Source organism: Cyrtonyx montezumae, unplaced genomic scaffold (assembly GCF_038088225.1).
Source record: "Cyrtonyx montezumae isolate F1298 unplaced genomic scaffold, pur_monq_1.0 scaffold_7, whole genome shotgun sequence".
Taxonomy (NCBI): domain Eukaryota; kingdom Metazoa; phylum Chordata; class Aves; order Galliformes; family Odontophoridae; genus Cyrtonyx; species Cyrtonyx montezumae.
In genome coordinates, this window is record NW_027072078.1 from 22,276,364 (window position 1) to 22,291,180 (window position 14,817).

The window sequence follows — 14,817 nt, forward strand, 5'->3', positions numbered from 1 at the left end:
TAGTAGAAAGTCACACTTACCCTAATGTGGGTGCACTCTGGAGAAATGGTTGGCATGGTGAAGGTAAGCAACCCAGCCAACTTTGACTACTCAATATAATCAAGCCCCTCCATGCTTAATGCAGAAAAATTGTCATTGAAGTGACATTCCCGTTCCTAAGCTGCCCTTTGAAGGAACTCTGGTCCATTAGCTGTAAAAGGAGCCAAGGTTAGCAACTGGATAAACAGATACCAAACACTGATGTGAAGATTTTGGCTCTCCAGTCCTCCATTCTTGATTCTCTAGCTTTTCTTAAACAAGTGTCTTCTAGTTCAAATGTGATAGAGCAAATTATTTATGAAAGATGGATAGGTTAAAAGTTCTTGACAGTTGGTAAAAAACATTCCTTTATTCTGTAGGTTGGGAAACAGATACCTTGCTAATCAGAGTAATGGATCAGATTGGAAGAGTAGCTTTGTGATTTTTCTCAAACCTGACATTATTTTACAGTGACAAATTTGGTTTCTGCCTGTCCTACACGGAAAGAACAGTGAGAGCCACTTAGGCAGGTCAATGTGTTCTGACAGTATCTTCTTTGGGATAAGGAAATCGTTTTTCAGAATACATTCACTATTTTAAAATATTTGTAATTTTAAAGTTTTGTTAATATTTGTTCCAAATCAGGTACAGATTTGACAAAGCCACGGTGTTCATGAAAATCTACATTTCAAATGCTCTGGTCATTTCTAAGGTCTTGAATGTGCTGCATTCAGGGAAGTACAACTTCACAAGTATTTATGCCATCTATTTATTCCGCAATGAATCAGGCTGAGAACCTACCAAACCCATTGCATTTTTGTCCAGCAGCAAAAGGCACCTCCTGCTCGTTAGGTGTACATGAATCCCTTCACAGTGGCAGCATATAATATTTTGAACTCTTCGGAAATCAGAGCCAAGTTCACGACATGCAATGTTTTTGTATTCTCTCTGCCTTTGCTCAGGACTGGTGCCAGAGGAGAAATAAAAAGAAATAAGGAAGAAAAGAAAAAGTGATCTCCTGCCCAAATTCTCCTTGTAATGAATACGTGTGAGAGTAACTATGATCTCATGGAAATCTCTCTATGTGGTTGAACGTGTCATCAATCTGGCTATGTTACGTTCTCTGTCCCCTATAACTCACCTCCAGCAAAATGATTTCTGTATCAAAGGAGGAATCTGCTTGAAACTACCCTCACCGTAAGCTGTGCCTTAATCTCTTTGTTATGATTGTTTACCACATAAAATAAAAGATCAAGTACGAATGAAATAGAACTACAGGCTTGCAAACATCTTCCACAGTCAATTCACATTGATCTAGCAGAATTATGGTGCCATGCAAGAGCTGGTTTGCTGCCCAGCAGCCATGGGAGCACTGGGTACTGGAATTAAGACATTATTGCTGATATTGTTATTTGTACTGCCCTAGCACACAGTGTATGCTATGTGATTGACTAGCAATGTATAAAGAGAAGGGGGAGGCAATACAGCTGAGATGAGTTCACCACACCTAACAAGCAATTGAGGGTCTGCCTTTCTACCTTATAGAGATAAGATTGTGGGTACTCAAAAGCAGATGGGATGAGTTTGGGTAGTAAAGAAGAAGTTCAAATCAGAATGAAGAGCTTGTATTCAGGAGGACTACTGATTTTAAGTGCAGGTATATTAATATTTTGTTAAAATGTTAAGTAGAGTTAGGGAAAAATCCATATGCTAGGAAAAAAAAAAACCACCAAAAAAACATTGGCCTGAGACAGAATATTTTATTTCTGAATTGGCCCAAAACATTTTGAGTCAGATGAGTTCAATAATAAATTAAATTACTTTCCAGTAACAGTGCAAGGTTACAGTTCAGGACATTTTCTCAGTAGATGGGACACTCTTTGTTATCCTGTAATGCAATGCAGATGTTTCTCTTGTTGCCTCGTGCGAAGATGATTGTATATATGGATTTTCAGTGTTTAGGCATGAAACAATTCACACAATCCAGGCATGGAGACTGCAAAGAGTAAACTTCCAAACTACATATCCCAGAAGGCCATGACACAAGGGGAAAGCACAGTTTGAACACTGAAGTGACTTTAAACAGAGCATTTTGGGGTCATTTTAATGCACCACAGGAAAACATTTTCATTTCAGGAATGTTGAAATGTTTTGTTTTGTTTAAAAATGTCAGGCAAAATGCTTTGACTTGCCAGAAAAAAAACTTCACTTGTTTTGTTGTGTTTTCTTTTTTTTTTCCCAAAATTTCCACCCAGAGAAAAAGACTTGACATTTCAGCTCTTTGTTCCAGTGTGGGATGTAGACAAACACTGAAATGTCAGGATTTACTGCAGAATGAAAATTCTGAATTTTGTCCAGCTTTTGCTATGGTGTCTTGACCCCAGCATTTACGTTTTGCTTTGAAGTATGGATTGGTTTTCAGAGAATGGGAATGTGTTCCAGTCCCTGTGATGTTCTAGGCCATTTCAAGATCAAAACTAACAGGTAGTTTCTGAAAATCAACAGGAAGGGGTTGACAGCTAAATACAATGTACGAGTTCTTGACTGTTGACTTTTCACTCCTTTCACAAGCAGGCAAACTCCCTTTGGTCTGCATATGATTTTAGCCTGATTAATGCAAATCAGGAGCAATTGGAACCTCTTGTCTTGAAGTAATTGGATGTTTGCCCGAGTGAGGTCTGATGGAAAAAAAAATAAAATTCAACCTTGGACAGCTTGGCCCAATGCAAACTTTGGAGATATCTCAGCAAGTATGGTAAATGTGGTCACATGCCCTATTGGCTGTGAGTAATTAAGCAGCATAAATCTGGATTACCGTCACGATTCACTCTGTACAAACATCCTTAGAGGGATTTTGTTCTGCAGGCATCGAACAATAGATCGGTGGGAATGAACTACAAGAGGATTACATGTGGATATTGCTTTATGGGGAATGGGCACAATGACAATAGGATTTATGGTTTTGCTGGCTTCACGGATTTCTTAAACAGACACCCTTTATATGGCTAAGCATGGGCTCCAAACTAAAAAGATCAAGAAACACAGTGGAGCTGAACATTCTTTTCGGTTAACTCTGGCTAATCCAAACTTTCCAGTGGCAAGTTTGTCTCTGTTTTAGTACCTTTCTCACACATGAGAATCCAGAGGTGGCAGTATGACCCAGTCCTGTAGTGGCTTGGGTGCAGAAAGCTCAGGGCTGATAACCACAAGAGTTCTTTTTCAATCAGCTCAGAACTCTAGCTCCACCAGGCCTAAAGTAAATATTTCTTTAGTTCAGGGCTACAGTAAATGTATAATGTGCAAGCAATTCTTCTCTGTTTCCTCTGAACATCCAGTCATCATCATCATATGTGATATATTCACATCACATGAGTAATCTTGCTTTACCTCTGTATTTAACAATTATTTGTATCAGCAGGTTCATGGCCCAGAGACCTGAAAAGGTGTTGACATAGAAAACCAGCTCTCACCTCCTTTTCTAAATTTATTTTGTTACTGTGATAACTGGTTTGACAAGACCTAAGTGACCTAATATAGGAATTTCTGATATGTTCTGTCAAAAACAGTCATGCAGGTACAGACATTGCAAGGCAATTCTGAAAGATAGTCTGAGATATTTTCAAAATCTTAGATGAGTATTTTTTTTTTAAACTCTTAAACAGCAAAGTCCCAGAGGAGGTAGTTTTGAGCGCAGAGGGAACATACAGTGCTTTGAGTAATTTTTAGAGGGTGTTTTTCACAGAAGATAGACAAGGTATGAGTGCTAAAATCATCTCAAGGCTGCTAGAATTACACCCTTATTATTTATTTCACAATATATCTGAGATGAAGTGGGTTGAATGTTGTACATTCACATAAGGAAAAAAAAAATCTTTTTTCCTTGAAAAGATTCTTTTCTTCCTGTAATACACAAAATTTTTGAAACCAGAAGCTGGATTCCTAAAAGAACAGATGATTGATCTCTGCTGGGCATGGAAAAAAGCCAGCATTCCTCCACCTCCACAGTACTATGCTTTGCCCACAGCAGATGGGTGTCATTGAGCTGGGATTAATATTTAATTCTGGCTTTAGGTGCTTGTGTTAAGAAAGAAATTAGTAGAGTTTTCTAGCTGTGAGAGCGTGAGTTCACTTGTGCTCAAGGAGCAAGCTGAAGGCAAGTAGGATTATATGAAAAAGAGAAACCTACCTTTCAATCCACTCCAAGTTCATGGGAACTCTGACACTTCAGAGATGGTTCCTTGACTACAGCAATTTAAATGTCTGGGGAATGGATCACTGTTTCATAAATGCCTTTATATTTCCCAGAATTAGCTTGAGAAGCAAACTCACTGGTAGGAGGCCATCTGAAAATTGTAATTAGCTTGCTACTGGTCTGACTGATTTGACGAAGGTACAAAACCATTACCTTTTACAACCCCTCCTTCCCTGAAGAGAGAAACTAGATATGGTACCTATTCTGCACTGGGTCTCACTCACACCCTGCACCCTGGGCTGCCTCATAGAGGTCTCTGGCTTGCCTGCAGACTGCATCCATGGGCATGCCAAGTCCTGTCCTATCCAGCTGGCAGATTTGACCGTGTGGAGTTCTACCTTCTTGAAAGGATGCACTCCAGCTATGCAAGAAGCCATGGTGAAAGGTTTAGCATGTGGGCAGGGGGGCAAGCATAGTCTGGAGGACACCATTAGCAGACGTTAAAGATGTGTCCAGAAAATCAAACAGAAAATTGGAAGGACACCATCTCTGATGTCATTGAGTTAAGGTCCAGGCTAGAAGATAAGTTCCTGAAACACAGCTGAACCAGTGCCTTGTGTATGACACAGTTGTGTCATTCATCCAAGATATCAATTATTTTCCTAGCAGCCAATTTCACATCTCTCCTTCCATTATGAAACATAAATCATATCCAAGGATGCGAGATTGTCCTCAAAGATTTGTATGTCTAATTTCTCTGGATCACTTTTCCTTAGAGGTGGCTAACCTAACTGATGGATTTTGCTGTTGCTCATCTGGACATCTTCTAGTATTCATCCCTTGAGCTTGGCACAACCTTACCAAATACTCATCAGAACACTTAGCATCTCCTAATGAGCCTTGCAGCTCCAGTGTCAGACTAAACATCAGGCTGTAGATGTCTTCACAACAAATCTGTTGTTGTGACGACTGATGATCTACAGCATCCAGAGGGCTGGATTCAGAACTGATGTTGGAGGCTGGTGAAGAGGAACCAACCCACTTTCCACTCAAAAAGTAAACACCAGCCAATCTTGCGTCAATAGAGCTAACCAGCTGAAGGGGAAAGAAAACAACAAAAGGAAGAAAAAAATCCATGCAGTTCCCACTGCTTTTTCTTCGACTAGAACAACTGAATGTTCCCAGCTTCCTCACAAGGGAAATGATTTTATGCGCTAATGTTGGAGGAGAAGTTTGGAGACTGCCTCAGTTAGTGGAGTCATGTAAGGTAGAACGGAAAAAAAAAGAAAGAAAGCAGTGATGGTAGAGTAGAGATAATAAAACATACTTTGAAAATGAAAGCAGAGGAGTTAAAGGTGTTAGAAGCTGAAATGTAAAATAACTCAACAAAAAGGATTTCTAAAGGAAACTGTTTTCCCTTTTTCCCTTAGGTCAGCCACTAGGCTGTCTTGATGAAGCAGAGAGGAGCAGTGGACAAGACAGTGTGCTGGGACTCAGCTGATGAAGATCCTGCTCCTTACTTTAACCCTGCAACTCTGAGTAACTCCAGGTAAGCTTCTCCTATTTCCTAGACCTCATCTTTCCTCCTGCTTTTTGCTTGTCTTCTCTGCTGCAACCGTGACCTTTGGGGCAGTGAAGGAGACAATGTTCCTTGGTTCAGAACATCCTGGGAGCTGCTCATTTCAACACAAGTTCTCTGAGCAGCCAGAAGGTTTCCTGGTGAGAATGCTCTTGCCTCCCTGGCCACATCAGCGTCTTGCCAGGAAGCAGCTGAGCTCTTGGCAAGTCTGTATGATCAAGGCATCCCCAGTGACACCAGGAAACTGCTGTGCAGTGAGAGATTTCCCTGAATGGCAGGGATTCCCTAAGTTTTCCTGGAATCCAAGACAGTAGCACTGGAATTCCCAAGAATCAGGGCAGCTGGCTGATATTTTTTTCTTTACTTTTGGTTTTGTTTTTCTTTTCAGAAACAGCCAAACAAAGGACTTTTCATTTTTCCTTTCCCTCTCCCCTCCAAACATAAATAATGAAAAACAAACAGTAGTCTCCAGTGCATGGGAAATTATGCTGGTTCTTTTCCTTCAAAATTAGAAATGAAAATTGATTTTTGAAATGTTGGAATTTCCCTGAAAGTCATTCCTGCTCAGGGGTGGGATGAGGTCCTTATGTCTCTCCTCAGATTTCCATACATAAATGTAAGAACAACAGTATTGAGGTCAGACCACCTGTCCAGTTTTGCTGGCATCCTTTTCCAGAAGATGCCAAGGGACATCAAAGCCTGTGTAAATATGTTACAGACCTTCCTCCAAGCACCCTTCCTGCATTCAGTCTTCTGTGGCTGTCATTGTGTCAGAGGTGGTGCTTCAGAAAAATTGTTTTATCTCCCATATCTCTCCAGTTGTGCTTTGAACCCAACCTGTGACAGTGAGGACGGTTTAGCTATGCTGCTAGTGAAGAAATATCTATTTTCATTAGTAATGAACAGTGCGGTTTCTTTGGCGTTGACTTTGAAGGCTGAGTGTAGGATTCCAGACTCCATTTATCGTCTATGGAGATAGATAGCACCCTCAGGGTGCAATTCATCTCACCTTGGTCTACACATCTGAGACACAGGTGAAAGGCCCTTGGAAGGCACCCATTTCTCTCCCTCACCCATAAAGGGAGTCTAGGGTGACTAGCTCAGCTTTAGAGGAGTTAATTTCAGACATTCCAGCTGAAGTATCAGGCACTGAGGACGGAAAATTGTGCTAGAAGCAGGTGTCTTCGATCCCACTTAATATTTAAATCACTTTATTGTCTTATCTTCAGCGTAGGAAGGGAGACAGAGTCCTTCTGCCTTCGTCATTCTTAGCCACCACAAATTCTGCATTTCTCAGGTCAATAAGGATTACACCATGCATTTCACCACGTTAGGACTGGGACGATAGTACAGCACAGAGATATCTTCACAGGACAGACGTGCCCAGCAAGAGTTGATGTGCAGATATCCACTTTCTGAATATCAGCTTGACTGAAACAGATTGAGCCATGTATGCAACATAATACATTGCTTTCTTCCCTCTCACCTGCTTTTCTCTAGCTAACTATTATATTCTCTCTGGAGTCTGTTTTTTCAAATCCCAGCAGTTACTTACACAGGAGGCCGGCTCTGAGCATTCAGTAAATATAACATGGCTGAGCAGAATTAAAAAGGTTTAATGAAAGTTTAATGACCCAAAATACCTATTTTTCTGCATTAAAATTCTGTTTATTCTGGCAGATGGGAGTTTTACAACACGGCTCCCTTCATCTGTGATTTAGGTCTTTCACAGCCAGAAACAAGAGGACTGCGCACCAGGGCTCCAAAATCAAGTGGAGGCTTTATCTTAGAACTCTCTCCCTCCATTCCTCTCCAGCAGCTGCCTGAATTACCTCTGTACCACTTTAGAAAAACTCAGTCCTTGAGATGGCCCTCAAGTGCTGTCTTTCAGACCATTCTCCCATCTCCATTGCTAATGAAGCCTTCGACTCATAAGCGAACAGCCCTTAATTCGATTTTGCCCCCTGTGGGATTCATGTCTTTGATATAATTCTGTTAACGTTGAAGGAGTTTACAGCAAGGGCTCATCTGGGACCTTGTGTACAGCTGTTCTGTTCCAGGCTAGAGGAACTTGCATTCCTCTACCACGCCCAACTTTAGCCTGGGTTATCAATATTCTGATAAGCAATTCAATTGCCTTTGCACTGGTTAGGGAATTTCTCTATCTTTATTTTCTTCCTCTCTTTTCCCACTTTACCTCCACTTTGATTTTTTGCTTTTCAAGCCACGACAATCCTGGCAATTCCTAGATCTCTGGATTCCTGCCCCATCCTCCCATTTTTACTAACATACAACTCCGTCTGGAGCCGGATTTAATTAGACCACAAGAAAAATGAACCACAGCGAAGTTACATCAAGGGTGTGACTCCAATCCACAAGAGCCAGGAAACACAGAAGGCTTAAAAAAGAAAAAAGAAAAAAAAAAAAAGAAAAGTAAAGCAAAAGAATTAAAACTGAGAACAATCTTTGTCCTAACCCTGTGGTATCATAGCTCTAATGCAGCTATGATATTTATGCATATTAGGTACAACAGGGAATCACTGAGGAAAAAGCTTTGAAGGGGCAGGAAGGGTCTGCGGAGGATCTGCCAAAATGCTTTGGCCCTGTATCTTTATTGCATGTGGGTTTGACACTTTGCCAAGCTTTATGACACTTACATCAAGGTTGTTCCCTGCAGTGATGCACCATCAAAGCTATATCACATACCCATAATGGAATTCACAATGATTTCACCGTGTCTTGGTTGGGAACATGTTATCATTAGCTTCCCATTTTTATTACCCCAAATGCCTTTCCAGCTCACAGCATACTGTGCTTCAGAAACTTCACTGCCATAATTGTACGTCATTGTGTAAATTCTGCAATGAGTACAATAGAGACTTGGTCTATCCCAAGGCCTCCAGGCACTGATGTAATTGAAAAAATAAAGCATAATCATAAGGAAGAAGATGGCATGCAGGTCTGTCATGCAGATTATGGAAATGGGCATGGGTGACTGATGCTGATGCAATTCTCTTTTACCAAATGAAGGAAAAGGGTTTAGAAATGGACTGGTCCTGCATAGCATTAGCAGTGATGTTAGCTGCAATATGATCCTTCTCTGGTTGGAGAGGTCTACCCCAGCTATTGTAACGGAGTTTGAGGCTATGTCTTCTGAGCTTTGGGCTTTGTTTTTTAATTCCTTTGATTACTTGTTTAAAACACTTTATTTTACCAAAAAGAAAGAAAATGGATGAGACAGAATCATCTGATAACTTGAATGCTGGATAACACATTGGCAAGGCTCTGTTCCTATATTTCTCACCTCTTTGTGCCTCAGCTTCCCTCTTCATGAATAAAAATCGGATGGAAGCATTTAGAAGCCCCCCACTCTGTGGTGAATTCTGAGTTTAAAAGGACAAAGCTGCTTTGGAATTAGAAAATACTCAAATGTTTGGTTAGAAATTGCACGGTGTGAAATGTGGAGGGCTAGCTAACTTTCTATCGAATTTTAATGGAGCTTTTTGTTTTGCTTCTCAGATGAAATTAGACTTCTGTACCTGTTAATTATCCAACTGAGAATTAAAACACATAGTCATTGATCACATCTCATTTCATGTAGGGCACAGTGTTTCTCACACCTGGGAAAGCACTGTGAACCCAAAACCTCAGGCTTACAGTTTTATGGGATGAGAAGTTCTGTAGCTGGAAGAACATTTTGGTGGGAGGTTTAGTTGCTGTGATTGGGTAAGCTCAGAACTGGAGATAGACATTTATCTCTGTAATGAACTCTTTAGTGGAGTTCCCTGGTTAATTGCATCCCAGGTGAGTTAAATGGTAAGCTGATTAAGAACAGAGGAGGTGAAGGAGGTAAGCTTGGGCAACTGGGGCATCTATAAAAGAAGGCAGTTAGAAGACTTCCAAGCTCTCTTTTTCAGCAGGGCTCATCTGGCAGCTGGCTGGAGTTAGCAGGAGATGAGAGAGGTTTGTTAGTGTTGTATACCACCTACTTTTAGACACAGCTCAGTGGGGAGCTTTCTTTGTTGGATATGGGAGGGGTTTGGCCTTTGCTAGTTCTCTCATCTCAGATAGAGCCAAGCTCTTCAAAGAAAGTTAGCCTCCATGTTATCTACCTTTCGGCATTTCTGCGTGACTCATCAGTGTGCTTAGTTGAATAGGGAACAGTTATCCAGTCAACCACAAGATTTTGCAAACCACTTCAGCATCGTTGTAGGTATCTCACTCTAACATACCTACTGTTTCTGCAGGTATATGAGAAGAAAATGCTGGCAATTGGTAAGTGGTCTCTGATTCGCTGCTGCCCTGAGCCTCCCCTCATAGTCAGAATCCAGAGCCTAGAAAAAGAGGGCAGTATGCAGAGGATCTCCTCAAGAGGAGAAACTGAAAGAAGTGGGAAATCAAAGGTGCTGCTTTATCCTTGAGTCTGTAGATATGTGTGCATGCACACAAATAGCTTTACAGCAACCAGGAGTAACTGAAGAGTTCTCTGCTATTAGCTATTTTTTGTCAAATACAATAGGTTTATGAGTAGGAAAACTGGATCTTTTGATAAGAGCAACTACCATTAGGAGTGTCCATTGGAATGAAAAATAAGTATGGAAGAGAGAACCCTATAGAGGTTTCTGACTAAGGGCAAGGAAGCCAGGTTCTTGTACTTTCCTGTACGTCTTGGAGGGTTTAGCAGAACTTTTCCTTTCTGAAGTTGTTTCACATTTGGTTGGGACTTGCAGCAGACAGACCTGTCTCTTCTCTGTATGTACAGCCCCCACAGCATTTAGCCTCTTGATTTTGACTGTGGTTTCTAAGCATTCCTGAAGTTAAAAAGTAAAAATAAACTGAGAAAATTAAAATTGTCTTCTCTTTCACTTGAGGCTGGAAACTAGTTCCTCTCTTGGACAAGCTGCTGATAGTTTCTCTGATGCAATGGATTAAGAGTGTATCTGAGCCTGGACTTGCTGGGTGTGTTCACTGTTCACACACAAGAAGGCATAGGGGGCAAGGATATAGAGTGGTCTTGAGGCGAAAGCTCAAACTCAGTCTTGTTGTCCCCACATGAGCCTGACAACTCCTGTCATGAGTGGTTCAAACAAGACTGCTTGTGCTACAGCTCTGCACTGATAGAGATGAGCAGATTTCTTGCAAGGGGGCGGGAAGGAGTCACTGTAAAGCATTTGCTATATCCTAGCTAGCAAACAGGTAACAGAATAAACCTGTGTTTGAGAGCTGAATCTTGTGGTGCTTCAGCACAAGCGTTTGGGAGGAGCTCTGTGAAGCCAGTATGCTGGTTTCCCTTCCCTGTTCTACATATTTTTGGTGGCCTTGAAATACCTTTAGTTAAGCACAGGATATGGGTATGCAGTCAGAGCATTTTTCTGCTGTTGGTAACGTTGTTCCTGCACTGAGCTGCCTTCCTTCTCCGCTTTCTTCTCTCCTAGGAGATGGAACTGCACGAGTAAGCATAACGTATTATTTGCTGACTTGTGTACAGGCCAGATCTTCTCATGGTTGAATTACCAGCCAGCCACTCTCAGCCCATCTCAAAAAAATGCTTTTTCTCGTGAAACTTTTCAAGCTGGTTTAATCCACCTTGGGTGGCAAGCTCCATGTGTGCTCTTCCACTCCTGGCGCAAACTTTGCATTCACCAGAACCTAAATTAGCTCTGGGTAATTCCAGCAGTGCCTTGGTCTACGGGACGGAGGCTCCAGCTGAGTGTATCACACTGCGTGCTCCCCATCTCTCTGGGTAATCCCTCAGCTTGTGGGCTGGGAAGAAAAGGGACAAGAAGGAAAGGAGAATCAAGACAGTTCCTTGGAAATATGAGTGTATTGTCTTTCTCCAAGGTGGGAGACTGAGTGGTTTGAATTGGAGATGCCTCAACAGCTGTATCCCAGGAGGTCAGCACAGCTGGGAATTACTGGCAGCATCCAGTTGATCTGGTTTTTTTTTTCCTATGAGATGAGGATGTTTCCTCTTTCCTTTATTCCCCCTTTTACTAAGCGTCACCTATACTTACAGTCCTCTTCTGGGATGGTTTGCAGCTGTATCCCTCTTTCCATCCATAAGGCCAGGGATTATTTTATGACAGGATTCACCAGAGGGTGCTATTATACATAACCTTCATTTTTCTTGGCTTAGAAGAATGGATCCTTTTAAGGGGACACCGAAACATTGCCAGTTTTAAGATGCCAACCCTCTTCTGAGTGGGAAGCTGCAATAACAAAAAAAAAAAACAAAAAAAAAAAACAAGAAGGCAGCTTCTTCCTCTTCTTCCTTATTTATTTGGCTTGTTTGTTTGTTCAATTGGTGGGGTTCTTTTGCTAGAGCTGTTCAACAGGAACTAAATCTTGTTCCAGTTCCCCACCTCATACCCAAATTCTTAATGTTCTGGGAAGGGTTCACTGAATGCCTCTGTTCTGAGACTGATATAAATAGCAAAATTGTTTTTGCACTCCTACCTATATGTGGTGGGTTGTGGTAGAAAATGTTTGCATTTACTATGGCTACATAGAAAAAGGATGCTGTAGTTTCCCATCACCACCAAGATCTCTGTGGTTTTGTTTGCGCTGAGAGGACCATCTCTTAGGGATGGGCTACAAGAGCTGTCCTTGCTGCAGCATGGGGACAGATGGCAATTACGGACTTAGCCCGAAGTAGGACACATCTACAATTCTGCCTTCCTCACAGAGAGGAAGAAGATGGCAAGGATGAGGCTGAGGGGCTGCTGTGCTTCTTCTGCAGGTGGCACAGTTACAGGCAGCCAGGGCAATTTGACAAGCACAGGGCAAAGCATGTTGCGAACAACTCTCAAGCTTGCAACAGAGACCTGTTTGTTTCCCCTGTTTAATTTGGGAACCATGCATCCAGGCACACTTGGTATGTCTCCATGTGTAAGCCTATACTGCAGTCTATTGATTTTCTTCACCCTTGGCAAGAAAATCACAGCAGATTTTGGCTTTGCCTGTAATCTCTTGAGCGGATGAGACTAGAAATTCAAATGAGAGCTTAATTTGCTGACTGTCTGCACTGCCCACATGATGGCTGCTGTGCTCCTTTGGCTCTGGTCTGCAGCAAGTTTGCTGTCTGTTCAGGCAAGGAAACCTGGGTATGGGGAGGGCATGGCTGGTTCCCATCTGTGCACTGGGTCTACAAGCATTGAGGATAAATCTGGTTCCAGGGACTTGGCTTTGCAGACCAGATCTGGAACATGAGCACATCTCCCAAAGGCTGCATAGGTACAGGCTCTGTTATTTTTGATAGATATCTGGTTTTAATCTGGAAGCAAGCCCTTGTATGCAGCCACCTGGCTCCTTGACAGTACTGTGTGTTGCCTAGCAATGTGAGGAGAAGATAATACTGGATCCATTTCTTCCCCTATCTGTGCCAGAACCAACCAGAGGAAAGATAAGTTTATGATGAGGAATTAACATCTTATTTGTGGAACAACCTTCTTTTCGCCATATGGCTTCAGTTGGAACAGCGGTCACCCATGCAATGGAAGCTTTTGAGCTTCAGTCTATGCCTTTTGCAGAGTGTTACTTTTTGGTAATACAGCTTTGTTTGCAACATGGTTGCCTCTGAGCTTCTTAAGTTGGAAGTACTGTCATTCCTCTTAGATTTTCCTGCCCTGAATAAAACTAACTGTAACTAATGAAAATGCAGGCAAGTTTGCATAAAGATGAGAAATCTTCTCCAAGTCAGCAGATATGAAGGCACCTGGAAATTCCATTCCATTATTAACATGCTAATTCAATAGATCTTTCCAAATTGCGTCATAGCTTAGAAGTCCACTGAAAGTAGTGTCCTGTGCTGCCAGCAATGGAAGGCAAGCAGTAACCTTAACAGTGGTGGGATGTTTATTGCTTTATTTGCGATTTCACATGTTTCTTAAAAGAATAAGGATTAAAATGAAGTCAAGAATCAAAATAACTATCCCAACCTACAGATACATTTTTAGATTCTTCTGTTTAAGGAAGCAATGATCTTCTTAAGTAAGTACTGCTATAGAGTCTGTTCCTCTCTACTATGAAATATCACCAAAAAGAAGACTTGAGTTAACCCTTTCTTTGCTGGAGAATTTAAATTGTCTTTCTTTTTGTGCCATGCCTTTAGCAGATAAGGAGTTCAGTGCTTAAAGTCACTAAATTACATGTGAAGATTTCAGTTTGACTTAACAGATTGAAAACTAGAGCCCCAGCATTCAGTGCATGGGGGTCTGAATCACTGGTGCAGGAGAGAGGTGGGAAAAGAGGACGTTTGCCTCTTTCACATAAGTCACCATATCTTACTGTCAGAGTCTGGAGTGAAATGACAACCCATGCATCCAGGAAATGGACCAGAAAAGGCTGCTGTCAGTGAGATTCATTAAATTCTCATTCTCTTATGTGCTATGACCTTTTCAATTTTTTTAGGAACTATATTCCTGAGGTTACTGCAGTGCTTATTTTAATAGTAGTGAAGTGAAAGCCTTCATCTGTTACTTCTTGTAAGTTTGAAAATTTTCATGTAGTGGTACTTAAGTCTGTGCAGACAGCAGAAGAGGCCTCAGAAATGTGAAAGTTTCAATTAGTTCAATTTATAACCACGTGGGATAGAGACACAAATGAACAAATGCTTTTGGAGAAGATAGGTGAGGTTTCCAGACATTCTCCTTGCAATGGCTCAGTGATTAAATTTGCTGCCTTTCAGAGCTATGTTAATAGAAAGCCAAAGGCTGGTCTCAGATCTAATAAATTTTGTTTTAAGAAATTGGAATGATCAGCTTGGTAAAGCGCAAATCGGGTTTAACCAACCCAATTGCCCTTTGTGATAAGAGGTCTGACTATGTGGATAAGGGGAGAGCAGTAGATGTCATATGCCTTGATTTATTCAGACTTCAGATACAGTCTGCCACTGCATGCTTGTTCTGAAGCTGAAGGAGAGTGGGCTAGATGATGGAGCTGTTGGATGGGTAAAATAGTGGTCTGGAGTGCTCGGTTCTAGAAGTAGCACTCCCTGTCAGGTACCTAATGGATTACTGCTGAGAGTGTG